Genomic DNA, 17,061 nt, shown 5'->3' with positions numbered 1-17,061 from the left:
TCTGCCTTCTGGTGTTAAATTGGGCCTAAGGGGCTCCTTCCACTCGCTATGCGTGCAGCTTCAAAGAAATCTTTTTTTTTGCACATGACCGTTCTGATGCGGGATGGCCGAAATCACTGATTAAGGAGTACTTGTTGCAAAGATCACTCCAATTCCCCTAGTTGCAACAAGTGGTGCACATGCAGCGCGCCACTTGTCGCCACCTGGGACTTTTTTCTTTTTTTGTAGATCCGTTTATTCAAAACATTTTATCTCTCAAACCGTGCATCCAAATCTCGAACCGCTTTCACCGTTGGATTCCTCGCGTCGAGATCTTTAAAATTAGATCTCATGTTGATAGGTTTTGACAAACTTTTTTTTCACGAAAAAAATCAGACAAAAAAGCCGAACCGGGAGCACGGATTTTTTTCCTTTCCGAAAGAGGCACGGACGTGCCTTTCACGAAATCACAACCGTGCCTCTCACGGAAGCAAAACAGTGACTCTCGCGGAAAAAAAGAAAACGCGTTTTTTTCGTTTCCGAGGAGGCACGGCCGTGACGCTCGCGAAAGTATAACCGTGACTCTTGTGGAAGCAAAATTGTGACTCTCGCGAAAGGAAAAAAATAGAAAACACGTTTTTTCCTTTCCGAGAGGCACGGCCGTGACTCTCGCAAAAGCACAATCATGCTTCTTGCGGAAGCAAAACCGTGACTCTCGCGAAATAAAAAAACAGAAAACACGTTTTTTTCGTTTTCAAGAGGCACGACTGTAACTCTCGCGAAAGCACATCCGTGCTTCTCGCGGAAGCAAAACCGTGACTCTCGCGAAAGAAAAAAAATAGAAAATGTGTTATTTTTCCGTTTTCGAGATGCACTGCCGTGACTCTCGCGAAAGCAAAACCGTGCCTCTCGCGGAAGCAAAACCGTGACTATCATGAAAGGAAAAAAAAAGAAAACGCGTTTTTTCTTTCCAACCCTCTCAGGCTATTAGCGTTCACAGCCATCGGATTGCCAGTTTTGGGTGCTTTCTGATGTCAGATTTGCTCTTAATCCAGTGTTGGCTCGCTTCGTGCGCTACAACCGAGCGCTAAACATGATGGGCCGTTGCTCCGGTGACAATTTCTGTCTTCTGGTGTTAACTTGGGCCTAACGGGCTCCTTCCACTCGCTGTGCGTGCAGCCTCAAAGAAACCTACACATGACCGTCCTGATGCAGGATGGCCGAAATCACTAATTAAGGATTACTCGTTGCAAAGATCACTCCAATTCCCTTTTTTCGTAGATCCGTTTATTCAAAATGTTTTATCTCTCAAACCGTGCGTCCAAATCTCGAACCGCTTTCACTATTGGATTCCTCGCATCGAGATCTTCAAAACTAGATCCCATGTTGATAGGTTTTGACGAATTTTTTTCACGAAAAAACCGGACGAAAAAACGGAACTGGGAGCATGGTTTTTTTCCTTTTCGAAAGAGGCACGCCCGTGTTTCTCACGAAATCACAACCGTGCCTCTCATGGAAGCAAAACCTTGACTCTCACGGAAGAAAAAAAGAGAGAAAACACATTTTTTTCGTTTCCGGGGAGGCACGGCCGTGACTCTCGCGAAAGCACAACCGTGACTCTTGCGGAAGCAAAACCGTGGCTCTCGCAAGGAAAAAAAATAGAAAACACGTTTTTTTCTTTCCGAGAGGCACGGCCGCGACTCTCGCAAAAGCACGCCATGCTTCTCGCGGAAGCAAAACCGTGACTCTCGCGAAAGAAAAAAAAACAAAAAACGCGTTTTTTTCGTTTCCGAGAGGCACGACCGTAACTCTTGCAAAAGCATACCCGTGCCTCTCGCGGAAGCAATACCGTGACTCTCGCAAAAGAAAAAAAAATAGAAAACGCGTTTTTTTCGTTTTCGAGATGCACGGCCGTGACTCTCGCGAAAGCAAAACCGTGACTCTCATAAAAGAAAAAACGCATTTTTTCATGCAAAATAATTTTTTTCCAATTTTTTGATTGAAAAGCTAAGGAAAACTGATGGAAAACCAAAACGTCAAAAAAACCGAAAAAAATGTTTAAAAAGCCAAGAACGCGTGCGGAAAAATAATAATAATAAATCCCGAAGGAGCGTCCAGAGCACGACACGTGACGAATGGCTAAGAGCGCGCCAACTGACGCTGATCATTGTGAGGCTTCCGAGGAGCGCTCATTAACTAGTTACAAGTTACAACGGCTCAAAAATGTCATCGTTCTGGGAGATGCTTGCTAAAAAATGTCATTAGATATCTAAAAAATGCCATAATTCTATGAGATAATTGCTCAAAAATGACATTAAACATCGTTATTATCAAGTCAAACCCGTTGACCATGTTATATGACAAAAATACCCCTAGTCCCACATGTTATCTCTCTCTATCTCACAATGGTAGGTGTAGCTCCACTTGTCAGGAGTAAGCAAGCAAATAATTTTAGAGGAAAATAAGAAGACTGTTGGGATCAAGTAGGACCCATACTTTATTGTAGTGAGATAGAGGGAGAGCTTACATGTTAGTTCATAGGAATTTTAGTCATTATAACACGGTAAACAAGATTTAAGGTGACAGTAATGGTGTCAAGTGTCATTTAAGAGTATGCGCCTAATGAAGCGATGTCACTTTTGAGCAGTTTAAATTCCTACTGGCAAAACTGAGTAGCAGGACATAATGAGTGACATAAATGATAAAACCTCTTTTTTAACATAGTATAGATGCCAACATACACACCCATACACTCGTCTTTTTAAACGCACGCGCGCCCTACATTTATGAGCACCTCTGAGATACCGAGCTGGCACAACATCTTAAGATCGAGGAAGCCACCATAATTCCTATTATCAACCTCCATTGAACGAATATTGCCGAAAAGTCTGAACTAAACCCAAGAAAATGTGATCACCAATGTCAGGTCTAGGATGAACCCCGGTGAGCTGGTTCCACCACAAGGAACCTAACCATCGTGTGTATTGGATTATAATTTAGTTATCTTAGGTAAACGTTGCGGGTCGGATGACCGACCATGTTCTCCATGGGTCGCATGTGAGGCCTTCAATCGTTACACGTTGTCTGACGCATGAGTGCCACGCAGGCTGATGGGGGCACGCGCGCCGCTCAAGCGCCCACCTTATCTTTTCATGCATACGCCTCTTCTCCACTCATCTTCTCATGTGCGGGACACAGTCCTCTTCCATCCTCTTTCTTCCCCAATCAGCAGAAGGAGTCATGGTTGCATCGCCCGACTCACGGTCCCACCGCCGTTGTGAGCCATTGTGAGCTTGCTAATCCACCACCGCCTGCACCCCCTTCCTCCACCTCCTACCTGGTGCCCAACCTTTATCCCCATCTGGTTCCAGCAATCTGCCAGTTGCAGCACCACCATTTTTGCTGATCGCAGCAAAATCCATCGTTGGCACCTTACATAGGATGGGGATACTGCTGACAGCACTCTGCCCCTCGCCAACAGAGTTCCATGGAGTCATACCAAGGAAGAAGGAAGAACCCCTGGGGCAGATCACACTGTCATTTTTGGTGCCCTACTGTCAGGGCTCCGCAGACCCAAGAAAGGTTCGGACTCTAGGGCGTGTGCGAAGAACTCAACCTCTCCAGCCAACCAGTTTGTCACCCCCACACCCTAGCTATATGAATAAGAAAGGAAAGGGACACGGTTGTTTACTCAGGTTTGGGCGACCTTGCGGTGTAAGACCTACTCCTGCTTTGTGGTGGATTAGCCTCGCCAGGGGCTGAGGATGAACTAGTACAAGGGAAGAACAACCTCATGAGGTCTGTTCTAGTGTGGGTGTGAGGTAATGAGGTCTCTCCCCTCTACGGTGGTGGCTAAGCTATATTTATACTGGCCTTGGTCCTCTTCCTCCAAACGAAGGTGGGAAGGGATCCCATAGTGGCCAATTTTGAAATGGGACAAGAAGTACATCCTATCCTGGCAAAAGGTGGTCTTCGCCTACAAAGCTTCTGGTCGTGACGCCGTGGTGGGCTCGATGATGAAGGAAATATGCCCTAGAGGCAATAATAAAGTTATTATTTATTTCCTTATTTCATGAAAAATGTTTATTATTCATGCTAGAATTATATTAACCGGAAACATAATACATGTGTGAATACTGTTGGCGTTCTGGGAACGGGGGTCCCCAGACTTGCCTGCATGCGGCCTGCGGCGTGGCTCGAGGAGGGGCCCTGCACGGCCCATCTTCATCAACACAGACCCAAGACCCTCGCGAGGGGCCAAGCCTCGCGGGGCGGACGACACGGAGCTTCCTCAAGCACGGCCTCATCAGGCTGGCTCGCGAGGAGGCGGAGAGATCAAGGCGGGGTACCTCACGAGGTGCCCGTGACGCAAGCCATGACGACCAAGGGCGCCAGGCGGGCGCCAGCCCGCGTAGTGTCCTCCTTTCCTCTTTGGTGCAAAGGGAGCAAGCGCACGCGAAAGCATCAAGTAAAGGCACCCGTTTCGGTGCAACGAGACCAAGACCAGTCCAACGACAGGGAGGAAGTCATTGTGGAGCCTAAGCCAGCGTCACCACCAGAGCCTTTGGCAGGCGAGGACCAACTTTAGTCAGGACAAGTGTACCAGATGTTCCCCTTCAAAATGGCCAATTGTTGGCGCCCTTCCCGCTCAATATTTGGGAAGAGGCCCAGGGCCTTTACCTATAAATAGGACTAGCCACCCCCGGGGTAGGGGGGCAATCAAGAAGGGAGAATCTAGAAGCCAAGAGAGAAACTAGCTAGGATCGGATCGAGTAGCATCACAGAGAGAGAGAGAGAGAAGGGCGACTGAACTCCTCCTAGCAGTTCATCCCCCCAGCCAAGAATAGACCCTCACGAGGCTGTTCTTCCTTGTATTGCTCATCATCATCAGCCCAAGAGGCAATCCACCACACCACACACTAGAGTAGGGTATTACACCACAACGGTAGCCCGAACCAGTATAAATCCTGTGTCTCTTGTGCTGTTCTTTTCATAGCTTAGATCTTAGCGAGGCGGAGGGGTGCAGGTAGGTAGAAGGCGAAATCTTCACGCGCACCCCAGTGTTCGAACCTCAAGGGTCTGCTGGAACCCGAAATCCGACATTTGGCGTGCCAGGTAGGGGTGCGCCAGAATTCGTCTTCCACCACCCCGTTCTCCTCCGACCATCGCGTTCATGTCTGACGCTCGTCGGGCCCGCGCCGAGCGTCAGGCCGCTCTCGCTTCCTGCGTCGCCCAGACGGCTCCTGTCGGCGGGCGTCCTCGCCGTTCCCCGTCACCTGCCGTCAACGCCGCCACCGGCCCGGCGGGGAATGAGCAGCAAGCGTCGTCTCAGCATCTGTCCGTGCGGCAAGACGGCCGCACCGCTACTCCCTCGCTCACCCCAGCTGGTTCTTCGTCCCGCGCGCTCCGCGCACCCATGGAGGCTCGAGCTGCGCTCATCGCGGCAAACGAGCTCCTGCGCTACTGTCCCGTCAACGACGTCTACGAAGAATGGCTCGACCGCATCGCCGAGCTCGTCCGCGCCACAGGGGGCTCTCCTGCGCCGTCCGTTCCGCTGCACCGCAACCCGCCCCGCGCGGGCGACGAAGCTCTGGGGGCGCCCCAGCCGCCTCCTCCTCAAGAAGGCGCCATGGCTCCAAGGCGCGTGGCCCCTGGGCGGAACCCGCTCCGTCAGGTGCCAGCGCGGCAAGAGCAAAGCTGCCAAGAAGTCCCTCGCCCGCAAGAAGCTGCCCGGGCGCTCCCTGCTCCAGCACGTCGCGACCATGCTTCCTGCTCCCGCATGTCAAGACCATGCGCTGATCCCAGCTACAGCGCGTGGGGACATGCAAGACCAAGCTCTCCGTCATCCAAGGCCTCCCGTGGCCACAGCAGGCTGTCGTGCCTTCACCACCGAGCTACGCAGCGTCGCGTGGCCCGGCAAGTTCAAGCCAGACTTGCCTCCTCGTTACAACGGCACGGCCGACCCTGCGGAGTTCCTCCAGCTCTATGAGCTGGGCATCGAAGCTGCCAACGGAGACGAGAAGGTCATGGCGAACTGGTTTCCCATGGCGCTCAAGGACGGGGCCCGCACCTGGCTCCTGAACCTGGCTCCAGGCACGATCTCCTCCTGGGACGAGATGCGCACCCGCTTCATCGCCAACTTCCAAGGTACTCGCGACCGGCCACCCACCGTGAGCGACATGCGCCGCATCAAGCAACAACCCGGAGAGACCCTGCAGAAGTACATCCAGCGCTTCAACAATGCACGCCTCAAGATTCCCAAGGTGACCAAGGAGGTCATCATCTCAGCCTTCTCCGGCGGCGTGCACGATGTCAAGATGAAGAAGGAGCTAGCGATGCATGAAGACCTGTGCACTTCCTTGGAGTTGTTCAACTTGGCAACCAAGTGCGCCAGGGCTGAGGAAGGGCGTCTCTCCCTCCTCGAGCTGCCTGCCGCAGACCCAGAAGAGAAGAAGCCCAAGGCCAAGGATGTGAAGCGCAAGGGGGCTGCCGTGCTCGCGGCAGAACCAGACACCAAGCGGGGCAGAGCAGCCCGAATCTTCCAAGGGCAGTCGGTACTGAGTGTACCACGACCTCCACACCCACAACACCAACGAATGTCAAGAGCTCCGAGCCGTGCGAGAAGGAAGGATCGGCCATCGCCCCGACCACGGTGACCGGGGCTACGGTCGAGGAGGAGGAAGGAACGCAGGATGCTAGGAAGACCGCTGCCCGCGCCAAGGGTGGCGCGATCGACCTTGCGAGGATCGCTGGCAAGACCCGCCTCGCGAGGGAGACTGGAGGGATCAGCCTCACGAGGATCGCCCGCAAGGCAACGCAGGCCTCCCTCCGCTGCCGCCGCAGCTAAGGAGAAACGAGCACCGCCATCAGGACGAGGGGGCTGGGGGCTTCCAGGAGCCGCGCGCGATCGCCTGCATCCTGGGCGGGGCTCAAGCCCCAGCCTCTCAACGCATCTTCAAGCAGTTCGCCCGCGAAGTGAATGCAGTCCTCCCCAAGCTCGAAGCCGCACGCCCTCTCAGGTGGTCGGCGTGCGCCATCACGTTCAGCTCAGCAGATCAGCTCAAGTGTGCGGCCACAGCCGGAGTCCTCTCGATGCTTTGTTCCCCAATCATCAGCAACGTGGTGGTCACCAGGACCCTCATCGATGGCGGAGTAGGGCTCAACGTCCTGTCCGTGGAAACATTCAACAATCTCCAAGTGCCCTACAACCAGCTTCAGCCAACCAAGCCTTTCTCCGGAGTGACCGAGGGCTCCACGGTCCCGATTGGGCAGGTCCGCCTCCCTGTCACCTTCGGGGCACGCGACAACTACCGCACCGAGCTCATCGACTTCGACGTCGCTCACATTCGCCTGCCGTACAACGCCATCCTTGGGTACCCAGCGCTGGCCAAGTTCATGGCCATAACTCACCACGGCTACAACGTCCTCAAGATGCCAGGAAGTGGCGGAGTCATCATGGTGCCCTGTGAAGAGAAGGACGCGGTGTGTTCCCTGGAACGAGCCTTTCAGGCCGCATCACTGGAAGACCCGGATCGCGGAAGCAGGAGGCTTCCCGAGACCGCCCCCAAGAAGAAGAATACATCGTCCGGCCCGGCCCCTCAGGAGGCAGGCCCCACAGGGCCCGCGCCTGCCCAGGGGGAACCTCCTTCCATCGCATAGGAAAGCGCGCCTGGCGCCCTCCTCAGGCAGGGCTCGGGGGCTCTCCCCTGGAGGGCCACCGACCTGGCTAAGGTCACGAGGGAGGCGCTTGGGCACCACATGGAGGCGTGTTTCGAAGCACGTTTCCCTCAAGAAGGAGTAAGGAAAGGAGAGCCAGACCCTTAGGAGTTCGTCAGCAAGGCCATTCAGGAGCTACAGGAGTCAAGAGTCATGAAAGGCGGCCGCCGCCTACCAGTTGTGGCTCCCCATCCAGGAGAGGATGGTGGGCTGCGCGTCTGCATTGACATACCAGGGCTCAATCGAGTCGCCTCTCTGGAGCGCCTCTGGCCCTCGCGAGTGGGGCGCTGCGAAGGTCCACCCCACAGCTACGTTCGCATGCCTTACGGCTTGCCGAACGCGGCTGCCGCGTACCAGCGCCTCATGAGGGGCATCATGGAGGCTCAAGAGGCCAGGCGTTCTGCAGCCCTGGCGGAGATGGAGATGGTCCGCGAGGAGCCACCAGCGCCTCCGGAGCCTCCCGAGGCCCCTGGACCTGGGGGCTCGTGAGGATCGGCTTCCGCAGCCCACCGAGTCTACTACGCCAACACTACTTCGTCCTCAACATCATCAGGTGACATTTTTCAAGTTTCATTTCCAGCTAGGAGCGCCCCCCAGGGCTGCATTATTCCCAGGCCGCGTGGGTCCGTCCCTGCGGCATGTATCCCTTTTATTTCATGTTGTTAGCTTACCTTGTTGGGGGCGCCCCATGGGTTGCATCATCCCCAAGTCGCTCGGGCCTGACCCAATGATGTCTGCCTTCCTAGCATCTATTTGAATGAATCCACTCCTTTGCGGCTAATGTGTTTGACCTAGTTGCCCGCTCAACATCTGCCCCAGAACTCTCGAGGTAGGCGACCTCGTGCTCAGGCGGGTTCTCTCCAGGGAGGGACTACCCAAGCTCTCTGCCATGTGGGAGGGCCCGTTCAAGGTTGTTCATGTTTCTAGGCCTAGCTCCGCGCGCTTGGAGACTCAGGAGGGGGTGCCGGTCCAGAACACATGGAACATCCAGCACCTCCGGAGGTTCTACCCCTAAAAAGGCCCAGAGCCTGTGAAGAAGGCGAATGCCTGTGAAGATTATCCTTTTTGGAAAAGGCCCAGATCCTGTGAAGAAGGCAAATGCCTGTGAAGATTATCCTTTTTTGGAAAAGGCCCAGAGCCTGTGAAGAAGGCGAATGCCTGTGAAGATTATCCTTTTTGGAAAAGGCCCAGAGCCTGTGAAGAAGGCGAATGCCTGTGAAGATTATCCTTTTTGGAAAAGGCCCAGAGGCTGTGAAGAAGGCGAATGCCTGTGAAGCTGTCGCATTTGGGAAAAGGCCCGGAGCCTGTGAAGAGGGCAAATGCCCGTGAAGCCTGCTCCCCCCAAGAAAGGCCCGGAGCCTGTGAAGAAGGCCAACACTTGTGAAGCTCGCCGCCCGTGACACTCTCACGTAATAATGAGTTGGGGTTGTACACGCCCCGGAGTCTCAGGAGCGCCGGCCTTAGGCCCTGGGGCTCCCTCCCACGCCTAGTGGCAGCACTTAGCTCCGCGCTGGTGAGAAGAAGTCGAAGACTAGATTAGGTGCCGGACGCTGCTTTTTCATTTGCTTTCCGCAGTTGGCTTGTTCATTTTCATTCGAAGTTTTATTGAAGCTGTTGCCGTCTTTGGCTTGTGGTTCTTCGACTTTTCACTCTCCTGCCTCGATTTCTCTTATGCAAGGCCTCGCGAGGGGGGCAGTCAAGCGCCCTCGTGAGTGTTTCCGTCCTAGTCGTTCAAAGGTTTCGCGACCTGGGTCCATTACAGGAGCACCCCTCCAGTTCGTGCCCCACGGGCACCGCGACACGAACACAGGGCCTGGGTCGGTCGCCCCCCCCATGGATGGGGCCGGGAACTATCCACGCGCGGGCACGTAGCCGGAAGGCACGATAACGGAAGCAAAGCGATGATTAGCAGCAATAACCCAAACACGCCCCTACGGGGCTCCACTCTACTGTCTTTTTACGCAGGAAAAAGGAAAAGAAAGAACAAATCAGGCGCAGCTCGCCTCACACCGGCCTGCAGGGAAGACTCGAGCTGCCTCTAGGGCTCAGGCAGACTCCCTCTCGCGCTTCACCGAGGCGCAACGGCGGGCAGACGCGCTACCACATCCCAAGCAGGTACGACGGCGTGGAGGCTGACCGCGGCCACCGCTAGAAGAGTCGCCGCCTGAAGAAGAACCGGTGAAGCTTGGGGAACCCTGAGCGTCGCTAATCACGCGAGCACTGTCCTCTCCATCATCGCCGGGGCTGGGTCCCCGGCCGCGGTCGTCGTCCTCAGGGCAGCACCCTACGCGGCGACCATCTTCCCCAAACACCCTCACGTAGAGGGTGGCATCGCCGTCAAACTTGAAGTGCAGGGTGCACCGACGGCTCAGGCCACGCGCGCGGGCAAACGTCTGCCAACCGCGGATCAAGGCCAGGCTCCCGGCCGCGGAGACCTCCAGTGAAGCCCATGAGGCCCGGCTGCAGCAGCCGTCTGCCTGAAGCCAGAGGCCGCCCGGGGCGCCGGCCGGGAGCTCGCCGAGGAGGAAGCGAGGAAGTTGAAGCCGGGTGCTAGTCGGCTCAGCCGACCACACAACAAACTCCGGCAGCACCTCTGTAGCGCGAAAGCACGGCCTAGGGGAACGCGCGACCGAAGCGCGCCCCCCGGCCGCAGCAGTCCGCCCGTCACCGTGCTGGAAATCATCTCCACGGCCGCGGGGAGCTGCCATGGAGGCCACAGGATGTTTGCGAGGGCGCCCTCGGCCGCGCTTGGGCTGGGGAGAGGCAGGCTCAACCTGGCGAGCCTTCCCCTTCTCTGCGGCCGAGAACCTCCTCGATGGAGAAATGAAGAAGAAGGAGAAGCAAGGGGGATGAACTGGAAGGGCACGCGCCGCTCCGTACTTATAGCCGGCGAGGGCCAACCGTCGGCCCCCACAATCGCAGGTAATCATGACCTGCTTTGCATGCAGGGACTTGTCCAATCCGTGTAGTTGCCGAGGCACCGTGGGGAAGTGGAGACGCCCACGTCCAATCAACCGCCACGCGGCACCCAAGGCCGCAGGCCATTAGGGCCCTTTCGCCTCCCTGCACGGCCAAGTCCGGGCGCGCCTTGGGCCTGGGGGCTACAATCGTCATTCTAGGAACGGGGGTCCCCAGACTTGCCTGCCTGCGGCCTGCGGCGTGGCTCGAGGAGGGGCCCTGCACGGCCCATCTTCATCAACACAGACCCAAGACCCTCGCGAGGGGCCAAGCCTCGTGGGGCAGACGACACGGAGCTTCCTCAGGCACGGCCTTATCAGGCTGGCTCGCGAGGAGGTGGAGAGATCAAGGCGGGGTACCTCACGAGGTGCCCGTGACGCAAGCCATGATGACCAAGGGCGCCAGGCGGGCGCCAGCCCGCGCAGTGTCCTCCTTTCCTCTTTGGTGCAAAGGGAGCAAGCGCACGCGAGAGCATCAAGTAAAGGCACCTGTTTCGGTGCAACGAGACCAAGACCAGTCCAACGGCAGGGAGGAAGTCATTGTGGAGCCCAAGCCAGCGTCACCACCAGAGCCTTTGGCAGGCGAGGACCAACTTTAGTCAGGACAAGTGTACCAGATGTTCCCCTTCAAAATGGCCAATTGTTGGCGCCCTTCCCGCTCAATATTTGGGAAGAGGCCCAGGGCCTTTGCCTATAAATAGGACTAGCCACCCCCGGGGTAGGGGGGCAATCAAGAAGGGAGAATCTAGAAGCCAAGAGAGAAACTAGCTAGGATCGGATCGAGTAGCATCACAGATAGAGAGAGAAGGGCGACTGAACTCCTCCTAGCAGTTCATCCCCCCAGCCAAGAACAGACCCTCGCGAGGCTGTTCTTCCTTGTATTGCTCATCATCATTAGCCCAAGAGGCAATCCACCACACCACACACTGGAGTAGGGTATTACACCACAACGGTGGCCCGAACTAGTATAAACCCTGTGTCTCTTGTGCTGTTCTTTCCATAGCTTAGATCTTAGCGAGGTGGAGGGGTGCAGGTAGGTAGAAGGCGATATCTTCGCGCGCACCCTAGTGTTCGAACCTCAAGGGTCTGCCGGAACCCGAAATCCGACAAATACATAGACAAATAGAGTGTCACTAGTATGCCTCTACTTGACTAGCTCGTTGATCAAAGATGGTTAAGTTTCCTAACCATAGACATGAGTTGTCATTTGATTAACAGGATCACATCATTAGGAGAATGATGTGATTGACTTGACCCATTCCGTTAGCTTAGCACTTGATCGTTTAGTTTGTTGCTATTGCTTTCTTCATGACTTATACATGTTCCTATGACTATGAGATTATGCAACTCCCGTTTACCGGAGGAACACTTTGTGTGCCACCAAACGTCACAATGTAACTGGTGATTATAAAGGTGCTCTGCAGGTGTATCCGAAGGTACTTGTTGGGTTGGCGTATTTAAAGATTAGGATTTGTCACTCCGATTTTTAGAGAGGTATCTCTAGGCCCACTCGGTAATACACATCACTTAAGCCTTGCAAGCATTGCAACTAATGAGTTAGTTACGGGATGATGTGTTATGGAACGAGTAAAGAGACTTGCCGGTAATGAGATTGAACTAGGTATTGAGATACCGACGATCAAATCTCGCGCAAGTAACATACCGATGACAAAGGGAACAACGTATGTTGTTATGCGGTCTGACCTATAAAGATCTTCGTAGAATATGTAGGAGCCAATATGGGCATCCAGGTCCCTCTATTGGTTATTGACCAGAGAGGTGTCTCAGTCATGTCTACATAGTTCTCGAACCCGTAGGGTCCGCACGCTTAATGTTCGTTGACGATATAGTACTATGAGTTATGTATGTTGGTGACCGAATGTTGTTCGAGGTTCCGAATAAGATGAACGGACATGACGAGGAACTCCGGAATGGTCAGGAGATAAAGATTGATATATGGGATAATAGTGTTTGGACTCCGGAAGGGTTCCGGAATTCACCGAAAGGGGTTCCGGATGTTTCCTGAAATGTTTGGGTACGAGAACACTTTATTTGGGCCAAAGGGGAAAGCCCACAAGGTTTTCGGAAAGCACAAAAGGAAGTTTTGCGGAGTCCAGGGGCCAGACGCCAGGGTCCCTGGTGTCTGGGTCCAGACGCCGGGAACCCTTGCGTCTGGCCCTGGAGTCCGAGAAGGACTCTTGCCTTTTGGGTGAAACCGACTTTGTGGAGGCTTTTACTCCAAGTTTCGACCCTAAGGTTCAACATATAAATAGAGGGGTAGGTCTAGCACCCAAGACACATCAAGAAACACCAAGTCGTGTGCCGGCAACCCCGTACCCTTTAGTTTATCCTCCGTCATAGTTTTCGTAGTGCTTAGGCGAAGCCCTGCGGAGATTGTTCTTCACCAACACCATCACCACGCCGTCGTGCTGCCGGAACTCATCTACTACTTCGTCCCTCTTGTTGGATCAAGAAGGTGAGGACGTCACCGAGCCGAACGTGTGCAGAACTCGGAGGTGCCGTGCTTTCGGTACTTGGATCGGTCGGATCGTGAAGACGTACGACTACATCAACCGAGTTGATATAACGCTTCCGCGAACGGTCTACAAGGGTATGTAGACAACACTCTCCCCTCTCGTTGCTATGCATCACCATGATCCTGCGTGTGCGTAGGAATTTTTTTGAAATTACTACGTTCCCCAATAGTGGCATCCGAGCTAGGTTTTATGCGTAGATGTCATATGCACGAGTAGAACACAAGTGAGTTGTGGGTGATATAAGTCATATTGCTTACCAGCATGTCATACTTTGGTTTGGCGGTATTGTTGGATGAAGCGGCCCGGACCGACATTACGCGTACGCTTACGCGAGACTGGTTTTACCGACGTGCTTTGCACACAGGTGGCTGGCGGGTGTCAGTTTCTCCAACTTTAGTTGAACCGAGCGTGGCTACGCCTGGTCCTTGCGAAGGTTAAAACAACACCAACTTGACAAACTATCATTGTGGTTTTGATGCGTAGGTAAGAACGGTTCTTGCTCAGCCCGTAGCAGCCACGTAAAACTTGCAACAACAAAGTAGAGGACGTCTAACTTGTTTTTGCAGGGCATGTTGTGATGTGATATGGTCAAGGCATGATGCTATATTTTATTTTATGAGATGATTATGTTTCGTAACCGAGTTATCGGCAACTGGCAGGAGCCATATGGTTGTCGCTTTATTATATGTAATGCAATCGCCCTGTAATTCTTTACTTTATCACTAAGCGGTAGCGATAGTCGTAGAAGCATAAGTTGGCGAGATGACAACGATGCTACGATGGAGATCAAGGTGTCGCGCCGGTGACGATGGTTATCATGACGATGCTTCTGAGATGGAGATCACAAGCACAAGATGATGATGGCCATATCATATCACTTATATTGATTGCATGTGATGTTTATCTTTTATGCATCTTATCTTGCTTTGATTGACGGTAGCATTATAAGATGATCTCTCACTAAATTTCAAGATAAAAGTGTTCTCCCTGAGTATGCATCGTTGCCAAAGTTCGTCCTGCCCAGACACCACGTGATGATCGGGTGTGATAAGCTCTACGTCCATCTACAATGGGTGCAAGCCAGTTTTTGCACACGCAAAATACTCAGGTTAAACTTGGCGAGCCTAGCATATGCAGATATGGCCTCGGAACACTGAGACTGGAAGGTCGAGCGTGAATCATATAGTAGATATGATCAACATAGTGATGTTCACCATTGAAAACTACTCCATTTCACGTGATGATCGGTTATGGTTTAGTTGATTTGGATCACGTGATCACTTAGATGATTAGAGGGATGTCTATCTAAGTGGGAGTTCTTAAGTAATATGATTAATTGAACTTAAATTTATCATGAACTTAGTCCTAGTAGTATTAGCATATCTATGTTGTAGATCAATAGCTTGCGTTTAGCTCCCCTATTTTATTTTTGATATGTTCCTAGAGAAAACTAAGTTGAAAGATGTTAGTAGCAATGATGCGGATTGGATCCATGATCTGAGGTTTATCCTCATTACTGCACAGAAGAATTATGTCCTTGATGCACCGCTAGGTGACAAACCTATTGCGGGAGCAGATGCAGATGTTATGAACGTTTGGCTAGCTCAATATGATGACTACTTGATAGTTTAGTGCACCATGCGTAAACGGCTTAGAATTGGGACTTCAAAGACGTTTTGAACGTCATGGACCATATGAGATGTTCCAGGAGTTGAAGTTAATATTTCAAGCAAATACCCGAGTTGAGAGATGTGAAGTCTCCAACAAGTTCTATAGCTAAACGATGGAGGAGAATAGCTCAAGCAGTGAGCATGTGCTCAGATTGTCTGGGTACTACAATCTCTTGAATCAAGTGGGAGCTAATCTTCCAGATAAAATAGTGATTGACAGAATTCTCTAGTCACCATCACCAAGTTAGTAGAACTTCGTGATGAACTATAATATGCAAGGGATAACGGAAATGATTCCCAAGCTCTTTGTGATGCTGAAATCGACGAAGGTAGAAATCAAGAAAAACATCAAGTGTTGATGGTAAACAAAACCACTAGTTTGAAGTAAAGGGACAAAGGGAAGAAAGGGGAACTTCAAGAAGAACGGCAAGCAAGTTGCTGCTCAAGTGAAAAAAAACCATGTCTGGACCTAAGCCTGAAACTAAGTGCTTCTACTACAAAAGAACTGGTCACTGGAAGCGGAACTACCCAAGTAATTGGCGGATAAGAAGGATGGCAAAGTGAACATAGGTATATTTGATATACATGTTATTGATGTGTACTTTACTAGTGTTTATAGCAACCCCTCGGTATTTGATACTGGTTTCGTTGTTGTAGGATCGAAAGTATGTCTAGAGGGGGGATGATTAGACTACTTGACCAAATAAAAATCTATCCTTTTCCCAATTTTAGTCTTTGGCAGATTTTAGCTATCTTAGCACAAGTCAAGCAATCTTAACACAATTCAAGCAAGCATGCAAAGAGTTTATGAGCAGCGGAAAGTAAAGCATGCAACTTGCAAGAATGTAAAGGGAAGGGTTTGGAGAATTCAAACGCAATTGGAGACACGGATGTTTTTGTCGTGGTTCCGATAGGTGGTGCTATCATACATCCACGTTGATGGAGACTTCAACCCACGGAGGGTAACGGTTGCGCGAGTCCACGGAGGGCTCCACCCACGAAGGGTCCATGAAGAAGCAACCTTGTCTATCCCATCATGGCCATCGCCCACGAAGGACTTGCCTCACTAGCGGTAGATCTTCACGAAGTAGGCAATCTCCTTGCCCTTACAAACTCCTTGGTTCAACTCCACAATCTTTGTCGGAGGCTCCCAAGTGACACCTAGCCAATCTAGGAGACACCACTCTCCAAGAAGTAACAAATGGTGTGTTGATGATGAACTCCTTGCTCTTGTGCTTCAAATGATAGTCTCCCCAACACTCAACTCTCTCTCACAGGATATGAATTTGGTGAAAAGAAGATTTGAGTGGAAAGCAACTTGGGAAGGCTAGAGATCAAGATTCATATGGCAGGAATGGAATATCTTGGCCTCAACACATGAGTAGGTGGTTCTCTCTCAGAAAATGTGTATTGGAAGTGTAGGTATGTTCTGATGGCTCTCTCCACGAATGAAGAGTGGGTGGAGGGGTATATATAGCCTCCACACAAAATCTAACTGTTACACACAATTTACCAATCTCGATGAGACCGAATTGAAAAACTCAGTCGGACCGATTTAGCAAACCTAGTGACCGTTAGGATTTTCGGTGGGACTGAGATGCAACTCGGTAGGACCAATATGGTTAGGGTTAGGGCATAACGTAATCTCGGTGTGACCGATTACACAAACTTGGTGGGACCGATTTTGGTAATAAGCTAACCAGAGAGTTGGTCAGGTAAACTCGGTGGGACCGATTGCTCATTTCGGTGGGACCGAAATGTTACAAAAGAGAAACAGAGAGTTTACATTGCAATCTCGGTGGGACCGATCGCTCATCTCGGTAGGACCGAAACGTTACGAAGGGAAACAGAGAGATTACAACCCCATCTCAGTGTGACCGAAATCCCTATCAGCGAGACCGATTGGCCTAGGGTTTGTGGCAGTGGCTATGACATTTGAAACTCGGTGGCTCCGGATAGAAAGAATCGGTGGGGCCGAGTTTGACTTTTGGTTTAGGTCATATGTGAATGTGGGAAGGTAGTTGAGGGTTTTGGAGCATATCACTAAGCACTATGAAGCAAGAACCTCATCAAGCAACACCTCATCCCTCCTTGATATTATTGGCTTTTCCTATAGACTCAATGTGATCTTGGATCACTAAAATATAAAATGTAGAGTCTTGAGCTTTGAGCTTGAGCCAATCTTTTTGTCCTTAGTATTTT

Source organism: Triticum dicoccoides, chromosome 6A (genome assembly GCF_002162155.2).
Source record: "Triticum dicoccoides isolate Atlit2015 ecotype Zavitan chromosome 6A, WEW_v2.0, whole genome shotgun sequence".
In the NCBI taxonomy this organism is placed as follows: domain Eukaryota; kingdom Viridiplantae; phylum Streptophyta; class Magnoliopsida; order Poales; family Poaceae; genus Triticum; species Triticum dicoccoides.
This window is presented reverse-complemented; position numbering follows the sequence as displayed.